At 35.0% G+C, this 23655-nt stretch overlaps 1 long non-coding RNA gene across 1 annotated transcript; it reads left to right on the forward strand.

The window, feature by feature from the left end:
• Nucleotides 1-1388: 1388 nt before the first annotated feature.
• On the forward strand, nt 1389-21717 carry LOC127950569 (uncharacterized). The gene is made up of 3 exons (XR_008152485.1): nt 1389-1602; nt 10319-10410; nt 21240-21717. It is a non-coding gene; the product is annotated as an uncharacterized LOC127950569 (long non-coding RNA).
• Nucleotides 21718-23655: the final 1938 nt, after the last annotated feature.

Raw genomic sequence — 23655 nt, forward strand, 5'->3', positions numbered from 1 at the left:
TAACTGAAAAATAAATATAAGCAGACGTGTGTTTAAACATTCAACACGAGGTTGAGATGAGCGCTTATATTGGTTAATTACGCACGGTGCAGAATGACGTCATCACGCACTTTCTCTCTCTAAAGTGATTTTATTCTGCTGCGAATCTCTCGTCTTTTGATCCAGTGAGGTCTTCAGGACTTCTGCATGCCACATTGTGATAATATCATATGAGATCAGAGAAAAAATGTGAGATCTGTGTCAGTAAAAGCTTTTAATATCTTTCGTCACTGTTCATGAATTTCTAAAATAAAATGACAAATTATTCTGAATTCAAAATATCAGCTCAAGGAACGTCGTTAATTAGCCTACTTTTTGTTTTATTATATTTAGTCTTTTTATTATGAATGAATCGTTTCTACACATGGATTACAAATGTAAGCTTATAATATTGCAATGTGAGTTCGCATGATTTCAAGTTGAATATAATAAATATATTAACCTGTATTTCATCAGTTTAACTCAACCTTATAAAAGCAAATACACTGCTTTGACGGTTTAAATTCTACATGCGATTTTATTTTATGTACTTTATTCAGGGTTGCAGGGTTGAGTTGCTTTCCTCTTAAATGGCAAAAATAAATCTAAAATTGCAGGCAAATTTGCACATTTAAAATAACAAATACATTCTAAAAAAAAGATTGCAATCAATTGTATTTTGGATAAGGAAACTCTTTTAAAAATCACAAATCTCCCCGAGCATTCAAACAGCACTTTTTATGTTATGTTTAATGTTTATTATTTCCATGAATTTATAATTCATACATCCGAATAATGCATAAGATGTTGCATAACAGCTTATTTTCTGTAATTTTATGCGTGGTATGATCACACTCTCTCCTCGCGTTCGCGTTTGGGGCGCGCGCGCACCGGTTTGAATGCGCCGCGCGCAGCGTGAATCACACCAACACCGGCCAACCGGAGCTCGCGCTCGCGCTGTTGAGTTATTCAACATGGCGAGCCGTGCATGTGCTCCAGACATGTGTGTCCTGTTACACACGTGAAGCATGCGTGGCTCGGTCTGTCATCTCTACACGCAGTTATGAGTGAAGTCCTGCAGCAGTCAAAGCATATTTAAGAGAGAATGCACTCGTAACCTATTTTCTTGTCATGAAGTCATTTGAGAGTTAGCAAAAAAAAACATATTAGCAAGTGTTATGATGCATCAACCCATTATATTATAAATAATTAGCACGATGTATTAATAAAACGCGCAGTTTTCCCTGACAACACACACAATCTGCTGCATTGGTTCTTTTCCCTGGGAATGGATGCTCGCTTTGTCTCTCTCTCTCTCTCTCTCTCTCTCTCTCTCTCTGCCCCTCCCCTCACGTTCTCTATCTCATTCTCTCGCGCTCAGTCCGTCATTCTCTCGGTTCTCGGTCTCGAGGCTGTTTGCAGACGAACAGAAACGTTAAAGGATGTAAATGAATGAAAGGAAAGAGCTGGAACAAAAGCAAACGAGCCGCAATGGAGGAGCGTCTAGCTGTGCTTATGATGCTGCAGAGCCTCCTCTAACTTTCATCCTTCACTTTCATTTGGAGCTGAAGACACGAGCACACGGTGAGCACTCACTTCAGCTTTCATGTGCATTCACGATGCTTCCGTTGCACAAGAAACCAGAACAGATAATGTTCTTGTTATATTAGATTTTAATCTGAGTAAAACAGTTTAATGCGCCAAAAAACTTCACGGTCGTTTATTATTTTTGCACGTGATGGATAGATGCACACACTCTTAAACTTTCAGACTTTTAATGCAATTTTTTGTGCATTTAAAGTAAACTCCATAAACTATTATAAGGTGAAGATATGCAGTTGCATTCTCAGTTTTCTGTTGTTGCATTAATTTCTGAGTTTATTCATGCTGTTCTGCTGTGTTTCTGCTCTTTGCATTGAAACAAATATTCCATGCATTGCCATATTCATAACCTGTGTATAAATCTACTCATTCCAACAAATAACACATTTAATTATGATGGAGAGGACTGTAGGGAAGGAAGGAAGTCTGAGGCCTGTATGTGTTCAGCTCTTCATGGGAAAATGTGGCCAGCTCTCGTGTGTCTGTGGCCCCTCGCTGCTCCCAGACTGTATTGTGATGATAATGAGAACAGCTCGTTGTTGAACTTGATGTTGACTTCTTTCTTCAGGCCTCATTTTACTCGGTCACTTGTTTGTGGTGTGTGTGTGTGTGTGTGTGTGTTTTCACACGGTTCTTCAGCGAGGATTATTTGAGAGGAACAATAGACTGATGAATAATGACAGTCGCTTCTTCTTGAAAAGAGAAGATATCTTTAGTAAGATTTGCATACGAAATGTATTTTATTAATTTAATCTCAGTGGTTTATGAAATTAAAAAATACTACAATTATTTAATGTTCATTTCAACAATATTAAATAATTGTAATAGGCGTAATTTATTTTTTAATACTAAATATGTTCTTCTTTTACACACACACACACACACACACACACACATGTATATATATATATATATATATATATATATATATATATATATATATATATATATTCACTAATCAGAAGTAGATATTTACGCAAATATATTTTCTATATATTATTTTTATATTTAAGTGCATTTCTATTCGATGTGATTTGTGTTTCGTGCAGTTTTAGATCAACAGGTGCTGATGAGGCTCTGTATTCACTGTTCAGATCATCATGAAGAAAAGCCTTTGATGTCTCATGATGCATTATTAATTTAGGCCCATTTAGTTATTTTTGCACGGACTAAATCAAAATCATTTAATTACGAACGTCTTCCACAGCGGCTCTTTTGAGCAGCTTTTTTATTTTAATTGTTTGGCGCTGATAATTAAGGTGATGCAACTCAAGACTTTTTAATGCATGCTGAAAAAGATCACAGACTCATTTAGATGAATTAAAAATGAAAGATATAAACACAAAATAAGGTAACACGTGCACGCACAATGACTCTTCAAAGTGTGGCTTGTCATATGTATCGATCATATTTAATAATCTGTAATACCTGCAGCTGAAGCTCGTAATAATGCACAGCTGATTTTAGACTGAAGCTCCATGCAGATGCACCTGTATTTAACACGGATTTCTGTTCGAGACACACTACTTTTATACCATATTCCACTTTAGCATATCAGTATTAGGGTTAGATTGTCTAAGCAAATACAAAAGCATCTTTCGTATATAAAAAAAGAAAAGTTAATGTAAATATACACGTAAATCATTCTGTGAAATCGAAAAATTTCTGTCGAAAAGTGAAAACATGCTGCAGGGATGAAGCACAAGGAAAACAAGACAAAAAGGCAAAAAAATAAAACTGAAAAAGAGAGATCAGAAGAATAAGAAAAGAAACAAAATTCGAAACATTTTAAAACATTAGAAAATATAACAAAACGCGTCACATATGCACCTTATTAAAACTATAGACATTTCTTTAATTCAGTGCCAAATGTTTTGTTCTGTTTATTTTGAATTAGTGTATTGTATGATATTAAACTACAGGTTATTAATGTCATTTTACTCTCTGACAAAAAATAAATAAATAATAATAAATAACATAAAATAGAGATAAATGAGATAGAATGGTGTAGAGAGGGTTGCTTTTCAAAATGAAATAATTAAAATTAATCTTTAATTTTTTAAGTAGGCTATAAAATGTAACAATCCTAATAATGTTTAAAATGTGTCGATAAAAGGACAAATGAAGTGTGTTTGTGTGTTATTGAGCTCGTGAAATCATCTGCTCACAGTTACTTCTCATAAACTCCGGCTTTTCACTCCGTTGATTAAATAGTTAATTTAATTTAAACCTCGATTAATGACTGTTCTGGTGCTCGGATTGTTTAAACGTGAACGTCATTCTAATTGTGTTTTTGTAGAATCATAAATGATTTTAGATCTGAAGAGCTGTTGTGTGTGTGTGTGTGTGTGTGTGTACACTGCATGCAGAGAATGGAATATTCCACCATGTAAACCAATAGACGTGGACGATCCCATTATTTGCAAACCAGTGTGTGTGTGTGTGTGTGTGTGTTTGTCTTTGATGACGTGTTCTAAAATATTTCACCTAAATATAGCGCATTAAGGGGAATGGTGCAGTTAAAGGCCTCTATTCACAAACACAAGTCCTGCAGGATCATAAAACCTAATTTAACAAATCATAAAGGCCGAAATAATGCCGATAACTGATTAATACATGCGTAAAATAATAAAAACAGTTTATGTGTGATGCATGAAAATAGATTTTAATACAAACATATTGAGATTGAATCTATTTTGTGTGCGTTATATGTGTGTGTATATAAATGTATATATATTTGATTTATGAAAGCAATATGTAGCTATATAGATATCATCACATAAAATATATTGATATATTGAAATGTTTTTGTATTATTCTAAAAATGCAAAAGGTTTTCTTTCAAAGATTGGGGTGTTTAATGCATGTATAATACATGCATAAAGTACTTTATATAAACAGAGGAAGTCTACGGTGTGTCCCCATTTATTGAAATGCAAGATTAAGTAGGCCTAGACTTGTGAGAAAGAGGCGGAGTCACAGGATGTGGGAGGGGCTTGTCATGTGTAATGAGGTCAGTGCTTCTTAGATGCTGCTCTGAAGATTGAAGCATGTGTGGGTCTCATCTTTAGTGTCTAGCATTATTAAAACAATCTTAACCAATAGTCTTTGGATTTATAAAAGCAAGTGGAGTGTACCAAATGATCTGAGCATCACAAATAAGGTATGTCTTTGAAAAGTTCATTTGTATCTCTTATTGCATCCATGCAAGTGAAGTCAGCTAGCGCTTTATATAGAACTGATACTTGCACTACAAAGGTGCAAACACATTCAGTTAAGCTATGTTATGTGTTAAAAGATATAGATTTTAACTGAATATGGAAATAAAGTCGATTCTGTTGATCAGTTAATGTAAACAATAGACCATAAATATCTAAATTCAACATCAGAGCTCCACAAATGTATAAATGCTATCTGTTTTTGTTATTAGGTCAAATCACAACCCTATACTGAGTTTATTGGAGTTGCTGCATGCACTTGTGTGTGTGAGGGAGTGATGCTGATGAATGGAAATGACATTGTCTAAAAGCTCTCAGTGTGTCTCTGCCTCTTTAACACGCACGGGCTAGTTTTTCTCTTTGGTTATCTAGCTGTATGAGTTCATGCATATCATAAAGCTAGAGAACCGAAAGCAGAAACTAATCCCACTGACTTCATGAACCACAGAGAGCGGAGGCACGGAGAGAGAGAACCGGGACCGAGCGTGTCATACAGGCTTTTGTGGAAGTGCATGAACAGAATCCATGCTTTAAAATGAATTACTGCAGAAATGTGTGTGGGATGCGTTGATGACGCAAATTGCGTTCAGGGAGCGCGTGCACGCGCAGCGTCATTCATCACGCGTGTGTTTCAGGTGCACGCTGTTCCTCTCGGGGCCTTTCACGGTGTCGGTCTTTTGTGCGGTTGTTGTAAATGCATGAGCCAGCAAGGCTGATATAATTCACTTCAGTATCCATATTGCATGTTCTTGAATCCAAGCTAAAAAAAAAAAAAAATGCGTTGCAATGAACGTTATGCAAACGTGCAATTAACCATTTTGTGCGTTTTGAAAGTAATCTAAAGTCAGATGGCTTAATGTATTAAAGCATTCATGCACAAGGAGTATACAAGTAGCCTACATTATCAAAACTTAAACATTTGTGTCTAAATGGCCCAAATTGGTACTTTAAATGCACATATTAAAACCTGAAAGGTACAAAAGTGTACCTTTTAATCTGAAAAAGTTGCTTCCCCATTAACAGCTTTTGCACCTTTTTTCTGAGACTGCATCAAAACATTTAAGTGCATATTATATGTTCTTGAATCCCAGCTGACAAAGACTAAATATTTTACTAATGTTCCTATTAAGTCGATTAATATTAAATGCTGTGATTTCTGAACATCCAGTTTTTTATATATATTAAGAAAATGTTGCAATTTATGATTTGCAAGCATTATAGAAATGTTGCTTTTTGATGTTCAAATAAAGTTTTTATCAAGTAGTAACATGAAAAAGAAAAAAAAATGTTGCATAAACTCAGAATAAAGGTTACTTGCATAAAAACCCTTTAGTAAATCATAGTAAATCAAAAGCAGTCTTTAGTCGCTGGGGTATATTTGTAGCAAAATCCCAAAAATACTGTATGGGTCAAAATTATCAATTTTTCTTTTATGCCAAAAATCATTAGGATATTAAGTAGATAATGTTTCATGAAAATAATTTGTACATTCATTATCATAAATGCATAAAAACGTAACTTTTTATTTGTAATATATATAATAGTAATATGCATTGCTAAGAGCTTCATTTGGACAACTTTTCTCAGTATTTAGATTTTTTTTTTTTGCACCCTTATATTCCAGATTTTCAAATAGTTGTATCTCAGACAAATATTGTTCTATCATGATTCTTTCCAATTGCAAAAACTGCTAACCTAAAACCAGTGTTAATCTAGTGTTAAATAACAACAAAACCCCATAATCATTAATATTCCCTCTCTTAAACAACTCTTTCTGCATGCAGCACAAAGAAACAGTGCTATTTTAGTGTAAATAACAACACAAATCCAGAATTCTTAAGCGTGCTTCCTAAAATCATTCTTCCTAAATGCACAGAGCTAAACTAAAAACAGTGTTATTTTAGATTTAAACAACAACAGATCTACTATTCATTATATTGCACTTCAATAAAAAACTCTTTCTGAATGCACAGCTAAACTGAAAACAGTGTTACTTAAAGAACAATAGCAAATACTCATAATTATTCAAATGCACGCCCTCAAACAACTCTTTGTAAATTCACAAACAGCTAAACCGAACACAGTGTAATATTAGGGCTATTGAACAATAATAAAAAACATTAATACATAAAAATTTATGTCCAGAACCTACTATTTCTGAATGCACAAACAGCTAAACTAAAAACATTATTCTGGTGTTAAATAACAACTAAAACTCATAATTATTCAAATGCACTTCCTTAAATGGCTCTTTCTGAATGCACATCCTGCTAAACTGAAAACAGTATTTTGCTTGTATGAAGAATACAACGAGCACGTTTAAGGTGGCTGTTCTTTGTTACGGATGGAAAGCAGTCCCCTTTAACATTTCTATGCAAACTAGAGCTTGAATAATGAGATGTGTTTATGAAGGTGGGGGTTTGGGATGGGGGGGCTGGGGCTTCCATTGGTGCAGTGCAGCTGTGAAAAGATTGGGCTTCTTTTTCCCACGACCAGCCAGACACAAAACAGCCAGGGTCATGTCACAGAGCTAATATATACGTACAGAGAAAGAAAAAGAACATATCGAAGTTGTGCAAATTAACGAGCTGTCTGATGAGACAGAGAAAGAAAGAGAGAGAAAGAGAGAAAGAGAGAGAGAGAGAGAGACGGAGCTGCAGCTCATGCATTTCATTTTGTTTGTCTGTTTCTTACATACAGCTTCACCTTCACGTGTGTATTTATGAAACGTTTACTTGAATTTCAAAATGTTTTGCCCGTTTTCACATACAAACACGGGTGTTTTTTATTGCATTGCTTTGTTGAATTATGAATTAAATAAAAATTTACTGATATGATTTATTTCATCATTTTACAAAATCAATAATTCACTAAAATCTGTGCATTACAGTGATTTCAACCAAAGACAAGAGGTTGTTTAAATAACTACAAAATCAAACCACATGGATATAGATAGAAACAGAAAAATATATATATATATATTTAGCACAATATTTTAAATGCAATATTATTTTTATTAGACTTTTTATATAGAAATTTTATTATTTGTAAATTAAGTTTACACACATACACACACACACACACACACACACACACATATATATAGATATATATATATATATAAAATATATATTTTTTTGTTTATATATTAAATATATTTATCTGTAATATAAATATAAATATATACATGTTAATGCATGTAAATATTTTCTAAATATATACTGTATATGTTTGTATTTATACATAAAAAATATACACAAAACTTTTATTTTGGATGGATGTGATTAATCGCGATTAATCATTTGACAGCACTAATATATGTGTGTGTGTGTTTTATTTTATAATTTGTAAATGAAATGTATATATGTATGTGTATATGTAGATTTACTAAAAGCTTTATTAAAAAGCCCTAAAAACCATAAAGTACAGGAGGAAAGAAATGTATTAAAACTGATCTCAACTCATCAAGCAGCAAAGGTTTATTAATTCCTTCCCTTCACCCATTAGTCACTTTAAACTTGGCCTTGTGTCTCAGGACGCAGACAGACAGACGACTGTGAGACTCACACATAGCAACTCAGAAGGAATGTCTCTCTGCCACACATTCAATACGATCTGTGATCTATGTCCAAATAATAGGGGGCCAGCTGTGTGTGTGTGTGTGTGTGTGTGTGTGTGTGTGTGTGTGTGTGTGTGTGTGAATGAGCAGCGCTTCGGAACCTTCTTGAATTTGAATTTGTCTCACTTTTGAATGTTGGAAAGATGTTTGGAATATCATTATCAGCTTTAGGAATAACTCGAGAAGAGCTTCATCACACAAACAGATCAAAAAGTGACGTCAGTTCTGAATAAAATAATTATTTTATGGTATTTTACATTATTTCTTGGCGAACATGTTTCGTGTATAAATATGATCGTATATGACACTAATCTTAAATTTTTAAAGAAATTTATACTTTTATTTATCAAAGTTGCGTTAAGCTGATGACAGTTAAAGAAATTATAAAAGATTTCTATTTCAAATAAATGCTGTTCTTTTGATCTTTTATTAATCTGTCAATCCTGCAAAATAAAATGTATCACAGTTTGCACAAAAAAATATTGTGCAGCACGACTGTTTTCAGCAGTTATAATAATCAGAAATGTTTCTTGAAGCATTAAAATGATTTCTGAAGATCATGTGACACTGAAGACTGGAGGAATGATGCTGAAAATACAGCGGAGCATCACAGAAATAAATTACACTTTAATAGATATTCACATAGAAAAGAGTTAATTTAAATTATAATAATATTTTACTATTTTCTACTGTATTTTTGATTAAATAAATGCAGCACTGATGAGCAGAAGAGACGTTTCATTGCAGACTTTAAGACAAAGTTTGATCAGGAGAAACATCAAAATATGTCCCTCTGCTGAAAAACAGAAACAAATGAAATATTAAAATCCATTTAACACATAAAAACATATAGTATATTTGCTGTAGCTGTGTGTTTTTAGTCTAATGATCTGACACTCAGGCCTCAGCGTCTCTCTCTTTGGCTCTTTTGATGGTTTTCCCTCGTAGGATCCGCAGGGATGCCGTTCCGCTCAATTAGCTCGCCAGGGCCTTGTTTACTCTTCTTTATGGAGGAGATCCTCAAAGACACAAGCCTGTCCTTTCAGTAAAGAGGACCCAGCGCGTCTCTCCTCCTCTGTGCAGTGATTCAGATGGAAATGGGACGGGGGTCTCCCTGTAATTAGCTCAGTGTGTGGATGCTTGTGTGTGTGTATTGTGAGGAGATGTAATGTGCTGAAGGACCGAGTCGGGCTCCGGCTCTTTGAGCAGCTCTTCACTCAAGCTTTTGAGGAAGGACTCGGGCGCAGGTGATTTCCCATGGACCCGGCGCTGCTGCACAAACAAAGCCTCAGTATGAATAAATGTTGGGTTTCTGGGGGCCTTTACAGACGTTTAGGGAAGAGAGATGCGCCTCGACTGACATTGGTGCTGTCCATGGTTCTTGACACATTACCATTCATATAAATCTGGTCAAATGACAAATTTCTGAATTTCTTTTTTTTATTTTATGGTGTCTCTTTTTATCTAAGCAGTGTTATAACTATTATAGTATATATATATAAAAATATATATATACTATAAATTTATTTTTATTTATTTTTTTCTTGTGATTTTTTTTTTATATGTATATATGGTTTCATACATTTTTATTCATTCATTTTAGTAATTTTATTGTGCATTATCTTTTGTATTTAGCAATTTTGTTTTGTGTTTGTATTTTTTTTAAACATTCTACACTGTTTAATGCTGCATATGAGATTATTACCAATATCACATGCAAACATGAAGCGTCAACATACAGACACATTTATTTCCCCTATCTGTATGTAGAAACATACATTTCATGAATTGTAACTCTTTGCATGAAGCACCTGAAGACATTAGCAGCAGTCTGACGTCTCACACTCGTCTCTGTCTGCAGGGAAGCCAGTGTAAGGAGCGCTGAAGGAGCATTTGGAGAGATGGAGAGATGAACGTGTGTTCTCCAGCAGGATGATGGGAGATGAGGAAGAGGTGAGTGCTTGAGTTTGTGCAGTTCACATCCACACAAACCCATAAAATTATAATTTAGGACATAAGAGATAATGTTTTAGTGCAAAAATATTGTTAACCCCAGCTCACGCTCATAGGTTTGATTTGAACACATCATATCCTGCTCGCGGTCAAACATTTTACTGTATCCAAAACTCAACTCAGATCTGAAAATGAATGGCTGCTAGTTGGCTGCTTAGTCGGAAGAAAAAACGATTTAATTAAACACACAGAGAGTCCTGACTCAAACTCATGTGATTGGTCAAATCAGAATTAGATACATTGGATCGAACAAATCAGCGTTTTGAAAGCATCACAGATTCACTTCTACCAATCTACCAATCACTGACTTACACATTGACATTTCCCTCCAAACCGATGAGAAAATGGATGTTTCCCTCCAAAGAGATGAAAAAATTGATGTTTCCCCCCCAAAGAGATGAGAAAATGGATGTTTCCCTCAAAAAAGATGAGAAAACGGTGGCCATTTCTCTCCAAAAAAATTTATGTTTCCTCCAAAAAGATGAGAAAATGGATGTTTCCCTCCAAAAAGATGAGAAAATGGATGTTTCCCTCCAAAAAGATGAGAAAATGGATGTTTCCCTCCAAAAAGATGAGAAAATGGATGTTTCCCTCCAAAAAGATGGGAAAATGGTAGCCACTTCTACCGACTGGCCATTTCCCTCCAAAAAGATGGAAAAATGGATGTTTACCTCCTAACAGATGAGAAAATGGTAAACACTTCTACCGACTGGATGTTTCTCTCCAAAAAAATGGATGTTTCCCTCCAAAAAGATGGAAAAATGGTAGCCACTTCTGCCGACTGGCCATTTCCCCTCCAAAAAATTACAAATGGCGGCTCCTTTCTGCCGACTAGCCATTTCCCTCCAAAAAAATTTATGTTTCCCTCCAAAAACATGAGAAAATGGTAGCCGCTTCTGCCAATTGGCCATTTAAAAAAAATGAATGCTTCCCTCCAAAAAGATGAGAATATGACGGCTCCTCTCTGCCAACTGGCCATTTCCCTGATGAGAAAATGGATGTTTCCCTCCAAAAAGATGGGAAAATGGTAGCCACTTCTACCGACTGGATGTTTCTCTCCAAAACAAATGGATGTTTCCCTCCAAAAAGATGAGAAAATGGTAGCCACTTCTGCCGACTGGCCATTTCCCTCCAAAAAGATGGAAAAATGGATGTTTACCTCCTAACAGATGAGAAAATGGTAAACACTTCTACCGACTGGATGTTTCTCTCCAAAAAAATGGATGTTTCCCTCCAAAAAGATGGAAAAATGGTAGCCACTTCTGCCGACTGGCCATTTCCCCTCCAAAAAATTACAAATGGCGGCTCCTTTCTGCCGACTAGCCATTTCCCTCCAAAAAAATTTATGTTTCCCTCCAAAAACATGAGAAAATGGTAGCCGCTTCTGCCAATTGGCCATTTAAAAAAAATGAATGCTTCCCTCCAAAAAGATGAGAATATGACGGCTCCTCTCTGCCAACTGGCCATTTCCCTGATGAGAAAATGGATGTTTCCCTCCAAAAAGATGACTGAAAGAGCTGACAAAAATGACAAAATGGTGGCCACTTCTGCCGGCTGACCATTTCCCTCCAAAAAGATGGCGGCTCCTTTCTCCGTTTGCCATCTGTGCCACCCTTAGCTGCTCACAATCTCTGTCTAATTTCATTTGCATATCCTTGATTTAGCTGTAGGGGGAGGAGAACAATGCTAATCGCTCGTGAACGAGCATATAAATCTCTGGACGGGAGAAACAATCCATTCAAAGAGGCATTTTTGAGCAGTCAGCACGGTTGAGATGGGGCCGCTCTCGCTGCCGTATGGAAAGTGAGACAGAGACCCCTCGTATGCAAATCCCTCACTGTAAACACCAATGAGAGGGAGGGAGAGCCAACTGCAACCGGCTAATAGATGAACAAGCTTAATTAGTATGTTCACTCAGCGAGTGAATATAAACCCCAATATTACTGAGCCTTGGAAATCGTTTATGGTGGCTGTTTTGATTGCAATTATCATGATTTAGAAGCAAAAACACATAGTAAATGATGTTATTGAGTAGAGCTTTCTCTTAATGGAGATTTCATGTGTGTTTCAATAAAGTTTCAAGATGTTTCCTCCCAAACATACATAAAAATAAGCCAAAATGGATCAATAGTTGTCTTACTGTAAGATATTAGTGTAGAGCTAATATAGAGAGTAACATACAGATATGAAATACATGTGAAAAACAGCTCATATAATTTTGTATGCACCATAAATTTAAATAAAATGGAAATCACAATGACATCAAATGGCAAATTCGGAAAGGTAATTAAAATAAATATATGCGCTGCAGGTTTATGAGTAATTTTATAGCTGTATTATACAAATCTTATTTTTATTCTATTTTCTTAAATACAAATTTTTTGTTTTCTTTTTTATATTTTAATATTTTAAATATATTATTAAGTAGTAGTTATATTATTATTATTATATTTATATTTTATATATATATATTTTTTTTCTTAAATATTAAATTATTGTATTGTACAATAATATAATAAAAGTAATAAGATTTATTGTTTAGTTTTATATTTTTATTTAGCATTAGTAGTATTAGTAGTAATTATATATATAATAATAATGTTATATCTTATTTTACTGTAAAATAATAGTTTCTTATTATTCTTATTTTGTTTATTATTTTGTGCAATGATAATAATAACGTATAATTATTAGGATTATTTAGTATGTTAATACTTATTTATATTATAATCACAGCATTTTTGTGCAGCCAATGAATTATTGAATATTTATGCAGATGAACAAAGTTTGAGTCATTTTTGAGATGTCATGGTCTGAAGCAGGAGGCTTCAAATGGGGCTTCATCAACATTTCTGTCGAGAACGAAACACTAGAAACATTAGAGACGTCAATGTAGGTGTCCAGTCACAGTCATTTCAAACTATTAAAACAAATGCATTTGAGCAGTGAATTCAAATGAACACAGGGTTAAATTAGCTTCTAATTCTGTCACTTCACATTTATTTTTAGATGAAGCGAAGCTGTCCGAGATGTAGGACAGAATCGGTCTGTTTTGTTCCCCTTGTGGAAACAGGACAGAGACAGAGACAAACTCAAAACATCAGTACCCCTTTATACATCAGTAAGACTAACCCCAGTCTTCAGTGTCCCTGCTCCTCGTGTTGAGTTATAAAATACGATCAAAGCCACAGTAAAATAACAAGCTGTGCAAGCAAGCATTACAACTTTAATATAGAGTTTTACAGATTTAAACATTAGTAATTCTAATATGCAATTTAAATAGCATGTGACACCAGTGGCGTAGCCTGGCACACCTAAAAATAGATGCAGAATTATTTTTCATAGTCTCAATAAAAAATGTTTACTAAACTTGGACTATTGTTGTTTACTTAGAATATATATATATATATATATATATATATATATATATATATATATATATTTTTTTTTTTTTTTTTTTTTTTTTTTTTTTTTTTTTTTTTTTTTTGTTCGCGACTCGGTTGATTCAGATCGGCACTTCGGAGCCTGTTCGCGACTCGGTTGACTCAGATCGGCACTTCGGAGCCTGTTCGCGACTCGGTTGACTCAGATCGGGACTTCGGCGCATGTTCGCGACTCGGTTGATTCAGATCGACACTTCGGCGCATGTTCGCGACTCGGTTGATTCAGATCGACACTTCGGCGCATGTTCGCGACTCGGTTGATTCAGATCGGGACTTTGTAGCATGTTTGAGATTTTTTTAAATTCAGATTTGGACATCGAAGCAGGAAGTGTCTGTCAAACAGTTAATTGGTGATAAATTAATATTTGGACTTTTTAAGGCTTTTTTTACCTGCCGATTCAGCATGTACATGGACCCACACACAAAGGTGGACACACTCTAGACGGGTGTGCCAGGTAGGGTGCGCGCACAGCGTTTGAAGCCCAATACATGCCTCCCACAAATTGAGACTGTGTCACGCATAATCAATGCTTGCTAAAAAAAAAAAAAAAGTCGGTCGCTATATCTGGAGTCACCAACCCGTCGATCGCGGTCGACAAGTCGATCTTGGAAGCATTTTAAGTCGATCGCGAAGATTTTTCAAAATCTGAGAAAAAAAGGTGCAAACCTCCGGTGCGAGTTGTGAGGTGCGAGCCTCCTCTGACTGCGCGCGCACCTCCCGAAACAGACGAGACATTTATACTTGACACAACTGTTTTAGACTGAAAACCAGACCATACAACTGATTTAGACGCGGGTGCCGGTGTGATGAGATGTACTAATATCTGTCTGCTCGGACATGATTGTTTTAGGCCTGTAATTGATTGATTATTGAGGTAATAGGGATGGCACAGTTTGCTGAAATAAAAAAACCAAACCGTTCGGTTCACCACACACGTTCGGCACGCGCTTCAACTTAAATCTGACAAAGCATCTGTAATATTATCTGTAATATGGCTTGCTATAAATGGCACGTAAAAAGACAGGGTTCAGCTAATAAATGTTTATGTTGATGCATGCGCATTCTGGCTTCCCAGACATTACAAAAACATTAAAAAAAATATCTATATTGAGCAACTACAATTCATTTTAATCCTATAATTATATATTATAATTGATTTAAAGTGAATAAACTGTAATGAAAAATAAACAAAATGAAATAGCTAATATTTCAAAATTATCGTATTTGGAAGAAAATTATTAAATTTAACAATTAACTACATTTTGACACGACCTGCAAATTACCACTAGGAGTATGGTTGGACGGAAGAAGTGTGACAAAAATACTATCCCATAATTTTGCACAGTAATCTGACAATAAATGTGGCACACCCAGATTTTCATATGCACACCCAGAGTCTCTTTTCTGGCTACACTACAGTGTGACACTGAAGACTGGAGCAATGATGCTGAAAATGCTCACTGCATCTTTGATCAAATAAATGCAAGCTTCATTAAGCAATAAAATAATTATTTCAAAAACATAAAAAAACAGGACATGCTCATTGAAAAATATAAATATCTGTTATATATAGACTAAAACAGCCAGGTGAAAATTGCATGCATTCAAGTATTAAAATGTTTAATAGTTTAAAGGTTTAAATATCATTAAATCTAATATGCAATACTAATAGACTGGAGTAATGATGCTGGAAATTCTGCTTTGCATCCCAGGAATGAATTGCATTTTAAAATACATTCAAATCAGTTATTATAATTGTAATTATGTTTCACAGTTTTACTGTTTTAACTGTATATTTATCAAACAAATGCAGCCTTGATGAGCATTAGAATACTTCCAAAACTTCCCCAAAAAATTTTTAACAGTAGTGCACATTGAAAAACTTTTTCAAAATATGCTATATATACACGACCGAAACCACAGTAAAACAGCCAGGTGAAATCATACGCATGCAAGTATTACAACTTGAATATGCAAACACTAATATGCGATACTAATAGCGGTAATAATGTTAATGCATGACTTATATTGAATCACACAATAGTGGAGACGAGAAATGGTGCTTGTGCATTGTGTCGGTTTGTCTGCGCTAGTGTTTGTGTGATTTGGGGGTTTGCACTTGAACATGAGGGTTTGTTTGAGGGTTCATGTCTGGGTCATCAGAATGTCTGTCTGGGTATGAATGACACCTATTAAAAGCATCCACGTGTGTGTGTGTGTGTGTGTGTGTGCTAATGTGGGGGTCGCCGGACAGAATAGTGTCTGGGTTGGTGCATGTGTCCATTTGCATATATACTCGTCGCTGGCCGCACATATGCTGCTCAGTCTGAACAGATGCAGTGACAGGCAAATGAGACACAAGCCCCGCCTCTCTGTAAATTCAGCACAACACACATCAGCTGCCGGGGAAAGCATTCACCAAATGTGACGCATATGCACAAAACACCCTAAATAATAGTAGTGATGTCACTGTGATCTCCTGAGTACTACAGCAGAGCAGCGCATGACGGCAGCCAATCAGAGCAGAGCAGGAACAGGAAGTCAGCTGAGAGATGTCGACTTCATATAATAATACATAATATATTTTTTATCTATCTATCTATATTATTTTAATTATATTAACTAAATTGCTTTATGTATGAATGGAGCTGATAGTGACCAAAGCGAAACTATTAACCTCACTGGTAGACAATAGACGTCTAGACGGATCTGAACATAAATATTAAGCCGAAGGTGCTTTTGTGGGGCTTGAAGCATGAGAACGTGGCCTGAATGCAGCGCAGCAGGTGAAGAAAGAGCCTAGAGGTCAAGGTCAAACCCGTCTGGGGTCGCATGCTAATGAGCCGGCTGATTAATATGCAGCGAGTTATATCTGTGTTTGCTCAAGTTCAGGCTTCCTTTGTGTGATTCTGGTCTGAAGAGAGCAAACACGTCTCCTGTTCATTTAGAGTCTCTCTCTCTCTTCATACAAGTGCATTTTACATTAAAAGCGACATTATTTAAAATGCAAATAATGCAAATACATGTTTTATGCAAATGTGCTTAATTTTCATTCTAATTTTTTTTTAATAATGTTAAGGCTTTTTTTCTTTATGCAAAATATTAAAAAAAAAATTTAGTGGTGAAATGTGACTCGTGCATGAGACTCTGTCATGTGGATATTTCATTCTGCAATAATTCTCCTCGGTTTTTCTACTTTTTTTTATTTCACATCATTCAGAAACATCCTCTTCGTGGGGTTCAAACACATCATCTGACCTACAGAAGTTAGTCTTAATCTGAAATAAGACCATTCTCTCCTCATTTTGTGACGCTGGTGTTTCTGAGGAGAGTTTTATTGCTCATTTAAACCAAAAGAGAGTTTGTTTTATCGGAAATGTTTCCTCTGAGATGAAACCAGAGAGATGAGTCAATTAAGCAAGCGTTGTGTAAAATCAATGTGAGATGCTGAGAGCAATGAAGATGTAACTCTGTATAGCAGTCTCTCTCTGTAAATTCATTTTTATTGGTGTGACTAAAGCTACTAATGTTACGATCTGCAAACAGCATCTGTTCGGATACAACATCAGCAGTAATAAAACGACAATGTTAAACATTTAACAGAGCTTTTAATTGTTTCTGAACTCAGTAATACTTGTCTGTCATCTCTCTGTCAGCTCAGCCCTTCTCTCGTCCGCTGTTTTTAACCTTTCCTCCGTGTCAGCAGAATGTCCCGTCAGGGGCTCCTGTCCATCATAACGTCCATCTGTCTGTCTCTCTGCGGCTCTGTGTCAAATCCTAGTGACCCAGAGACCTATGTAGGCAGCCTTTTAAGGTTACATCTGCAGCACACTACACCTTTAGAGGTGTGCAGAATAAGTCGTACACACAGCTGTTGTCCTGAATGAAGGTCAGTTTCTGCTTTCTCATCACTACGTTATATTTGGAAGCAGATGACCAGTGTGTTTGGGCCACCTGCTTTTACCATCAGGCATGTGGATCGGACAGCTATGAGGACAAACCCAGGGGTCCTGATTTCATTCGTGGGAGGGCATGCAGGAATATTTGTGTCTGAAAATGAATACTAGTGAACTGCAGTGAAGTGTGTCGCCCACAGTTTAGAATAGCACGTGAAAGTAAACGACATGCACATTACACACTGTTGCAACAAATTAAGATTTTTATTTTCAATTTTAATAGTAACTTAATAGTATACACAACGCTGTATTTAAAAGTTTAGGGTGTGTAAGATTATTTGTTTTTTTCTGCTCACCAAGGCTGCATTTATTTAATTAAAAATACAGAGAAAAATGTGAAGTATTATTAAATTTAAAACGACTGTTTTCTGTGTGAATCTGTATTAAAGTGTAATTTATTTCTGTGATGCGCTGCTGTATTTTCAGCATCATTCCTCCAGTCTTCAGTGTCACATGATCGTTCATTTGTAATCTTTTAATCTGTGAAATTGCTGTAAATTCAAGAGTATGCTGAATTTCTTTGTAGTGTTCTGGAGTTTCTCTCTTTCTCTCTCCGCTGAGAGCTGGTTTCTGCAGTGGATGCTGAATAAAAGATTTCAGGGCTTTTACAGACAGGCGTTGACCTCTGACCCCGGCCCGCCGCGGGGATGCGGTTCCCATTCAGCACACAGTCACAGTCTGTTAATTCAGCTCACAATCTCTGGATTCAGTGGAGGTGTGATCCGATGACATGTATTTTTAATGAGGGGCGACGTCTTTGTTGGACAGACACAATGTCCCGGCGCTGGAGAATGAGAAAAAATTAGAAAGCATGCAAAATCCCACTAGATGTTTTCCTTTTTAACCGATTTTCAACACTGTTTATAATCAGAAATGTTTCTTGAATCATTATTCTGATTTCTGAAGATCATGTGACACTGAAGACTGGAGGAATGATGCTGAAAATACAGCTGTACATCACAGAAATACATTACACTTTAATATACATTCATATAGAAAACAGCTGTTTTAAAATTCTAATAATATTTCAGATATTTTGCTGTATTTATGAACAAATAAATGCATCCTCGGTGAGCAGAAGATACTTTTTTAAAAACATTTGAAAAAAAAAATCTACATTTGAACAGCAGTGTAAATCTGAGAACATTAAAAGAGTAAATGCAGTAAATTCCTCAAATGTTTGGTAATCTTTCAGATCTCAAAAATGTCTCAAACTGTCCTTGACTTTGCCACAAATCTTCTATATTTATCTTTTAGCTCTATAGGACTCACTTTTGTCTTCTAAGGAACATCTGAGACAAAGTTAATCCTTCTATCAAACAGAATTGAAATCTTATACATCTTGTCTCATATTTGGGAAGATCCACACACACACACACACACACACACCTGTCATTGGTGTTTAAGTGTCTTTCTAATACAGATCTGCTCTTGGACACACTTATAAACCCCTTAGCCTCACAAACACACACACACACACACACACACTCTCTCTCTCTCTCTCTCTCTCTCTCTCTCTCTCTCTGTCTGCTCTAGTGTGCTCTTCAGACATTAACACACATCTGTCAGACAGCATGTCATCAAAACTCACTATTTATTTATCAAAGCTATTACTCACATTGGGTTCATGGGTGTAAGTTACCATGCTAAAATATGTCCTTGCTGTTATATCATTACCATACACAAATATTTATTAATTTTAAATTGCTACACAGATTTAAAAACTTAGACAAACTTGTAAAAATGAACAAAAATTTGTTTTTTTTTTGATCTGCAGAAATCCCTGATTGCACTGAACTGAGTGATGTTAGAGATGCTTGATTTGATGGGAGTTTATCATCTCTGTGTGTGTTTCCGTTAAGATGAGCTGTTGACCCTGATCTCCCCAAAATAATGATGTCTGGGTCTAAACACACACACACACACACTCACTCAGACATCCTAGACGATGACCTCTCTGTCTGTCTATAGGCTCAGGTCACTGAACAGTCTGTCTGGCTGCTCCCGCACACACGCACACACACACACACACACACACACACACACACACACACACACACACACACACACACACACACTTTCTGGGTTCCTAAAGTGACCTCTGGGTCCGGGGTAAAGAAACCCCCTGAGACCCAAATAACATGCCCCACGGGACAATAAAAGTAAACACACACACCTCCAATGTCTGGCTTTCATAAGCGTCACATGATCTAAACTACACACATAGACTTATTAAAGCGACAGTTCACCAATTTACTCACTCTCAACATGTCCCAAACATTTTTAAATATTGTAGAAATAGCAAACAATTTTTTTCCAGTGAAAGCAGTTGCATGAGACATTAAAGCTTTGTTTTAACATGGTAAATAAGTACACTATAAAACAGAAAGTTCCGGTCCTTGATTCTGATTGGTTGAGCCACGTTCAAAGCTGTTGTAAATAACTCTACAAAGTAACAAACACCTTTGTTTACGTCTGTGTGTTGCTCGGCAACCACTTAGAACTGTTTCTGAGGAACTGCATTGCTTGGTGGAAGAATACTTGTTTATATTAATATCATTAAAAATTAAATAAAAAATATTTTTAATATCATTACACTTTATTTGCTCTGTTTTATTCTGTGAAACCTTACTACGTATATGGACTGACCGTTTTATAAAAGCAACAATCTCCGTGAAGCCATGGTTTACAGTGGATTTATAACAGCTAAGAGGGTTTTAGACACGTTATAAATTCACGCGGTTTATTGCTTTTATAAAAACTACTGTTGTTTTATCTGTTAAGGTGGAAAAGATCCCGTTTTTGATGTCCTTTCCCCACAGACACACACATCTCAACTGTACCATGTGGATGCGGTTGAAAGTACAGCCTGATATGAAAAAAAAAAAAAAAAAAATTATTAAAATGACCTAAACAATTACACTTGCAAGAAAGCACATAACTTGTACTCAAAATGAGTGTAAAATAAGCCTAAGTGTAATCATGGATAGTAAAGATATCCTTCCAAAAGCACGAACATTACTATATATTCACAGTGCAAATATTATTAGAAAATGTTAACAATACATTTAAAACAGTTACAATTACAGGTGCATCTCAATAAATTAGAATGGCATGGAAAAGTTCATATATTTCAGTAATTCAACTCAAATTGTGAAACTCTTGTATTAAATAAATTCAGTGCACACATACTGAAGTAGTTTAAGTCTTTGGTTCTTTTAATTGTGATGATTTAGGCTCACATTTAACAAAAACCCACCAATTCGAAATTAGAATATGGTGACATGCTATTTTTATTGTAAGAGTGTGAATAAATTCCATGCATTTCTTTCTGTCATTTTATGAATCATTTCATGCTCTTCTCCGCAGTAAAAATGTGAAAGACAAACTCGGATGGATCCGAGCTGATCCTGTATCACTCCGAAGATGCACTGATGTCACTTCCTCTGCTTCCTGTTGTAACTTCACCTGAACACAAACAAACACCATAAGACACTTTTTTTTAAAAAGTGGAAATCAGTCCTATCTCTGGTTTTTATGATCTTGTTCATTTTATTTTTAAAACCAGGTAAGTGAATCTAGTAATGCACATGCTGTTATTTTGTTGCATTTCGATATATGCACATTCACCTCAAGCTTTCTGGATGGATTACAAAATCTGTAAATTATCATAATAATAACACCTGGACCTGTAATTTAGATTCACTAATGCAATGACCCTCAGAAGTGCTTCATTCACCTGATTCAGTAGTTAATAATACAATGAGCATCTGCTGTAATTCATCAGTGTGTGCTTGAGTAATACTGCATTGTGATGATTTTAAATAAAGCTTCTACTTGTGATTTATGACACTGCCTGGTGTGAGTTTTTGATGTTGTGGTTTATGCCATCGTATAAGTAGGTTTTATGTATTTGATTGTATTGAAGTGTGTTTGTGCATGTATATTCATCATGTAATGAAAAGGCATTCAGTCATTCGTAAGTGTGAGATCAGAGTGTCTAATACTTTAATCATTCATTCGCTAACAGCCAAGACATTAAGACTTATTCTATATGCGCTGACATAAATAATGATTAGAAATAACTTTAAGACCACAGAGTAAACTAGTCAACTACTAATACATATATAAAGCCTCACATTTGTGATATTAATGTTATGATGAGTGTTGATTTGGAAAGGTCAAATGTTGATATAAGAGAGAAAAGAGCTGAACAGCTTTGCTCTTATCGTTTTCAAATAAAAATATATAAGAATCACAAATTAAACATTTGTTGTGTTTTACAAGATTACATGCCATTTAATAAACTACTGGGAAATATGGGAAGAACAAAACAAAATACAAACTGATTTTCTGGTGGTGTTGAGTTTATATTGGCATAATAAATGAAACGCTTCACTCACCATTTCTCTGGTGGTCAGCCATCTGTCAATCATCTTTCAATGTACAGACGTGCACATAAAAGTCACGCAAATGTCACTATACTTTTGAAAACAGATGATTTATGAAAAATCACAGTGTTTTCTTTCATAATTGTCTTTGAAGATGTAATTGTCTTACTGCTTTTTTTTTTTTTTTTAAGTATTGTGTAGTAGCTTATTCGAATATCAAACACACAGCCTACATCTAAGAATATTAAAATATAATAATAATAATAATAATAATAATACTGATCAGAAGTTTTTTGTATTTTGTGTGATTTCCAAATTAATCTGCTGGTGTGCAGGTGTCCGGCCCTTTAAATAATAATAATAACAGAAAAAAGATTATTTATGCTCCATTGTGGACACGCCCCTTTCTGACATCCTCCAGTTAGCTGTTTCCACAACTGTGACATCATTTCCTGTGAAGTACAGTGAGCCAATAAACCAAATACAGTACATGCAATAACCAAGTTTCTATAAAAAATTCTGCATTTATTGGAATTTAGGCCTAATGTTTTATTAAACTGCATATTAAAAGAAATTAAAAGCAGTGATTATAATCTATCCTAGGTTAATATCTATATATTGTTATTGTGGGATCTTCTGTGTAATACATGAGAGAGTGTTGGACTGTAAAGATATCTCAGGTGTAAGGCTCATAACTTGTGTTTGCAGTGATGGATGAGGAGCAGAGGACGCTGCTGTGCTGTAAATTATTCATGAGCAATTTGAATACATGCAAATACATTGGCACAGCTCCAGGTAGCTATGGCAACGCCCGATGACCCCGCCCACAGCATCAGCACCAGCAGAGTGCTTTTGTTCATCTGTGTGTGTGAGAGAGCTCGATTCAGTGATGAGGACAAAAACATTCAAATCAGTGACGTCATTCGATCACTGAATATTCAACAAATGCATATTCAGATGTTACTTATAATAATAATAATAATAATAATTATTATTATTTGACTTAATTTAAAAACATTATAAAAATATTTTTAAGTCCTAATAAAATTTGTATATATTGTTTTGTTATTCATTTATTATTAATAAATAATATGTAATTTTATTGTTACTTTATGCTATAATATTAATATTCTTTTAATCTTTTATTATATATATATATATATATATATATATATATATATATATATATATTGCATAATTAATAATTTTATGTTATTTTAAAACTGTTCTTGTTATTAATTTATTATTAATGAATAATACAAAATAAAGAGTAAATCATATTTTATTAAAATATAATATTAGTAATATTATTTTTTAGATGATGATGATGATGTACTTTCACCCTTAAAGTTGTTTAGTTTGTAAAAATGTTTTAGATTAAACAAACTATAATT

This window comes from Carassius gibelio, chromosome B2, assembly GCF_023724105.1.
Source record: "Carassius gibelio isolate Cgi1373 ecotype wild population from Czech Republic chromosome B2, carGib1.2-hapl.c, whole genome shotgun sequence".
Lineage (NCBI taxonomy): Eukaryota > Metazoa > Chordata > Actinopteri > Cypriniformes > Cyprinidae > Carassius > Carassius gibelio.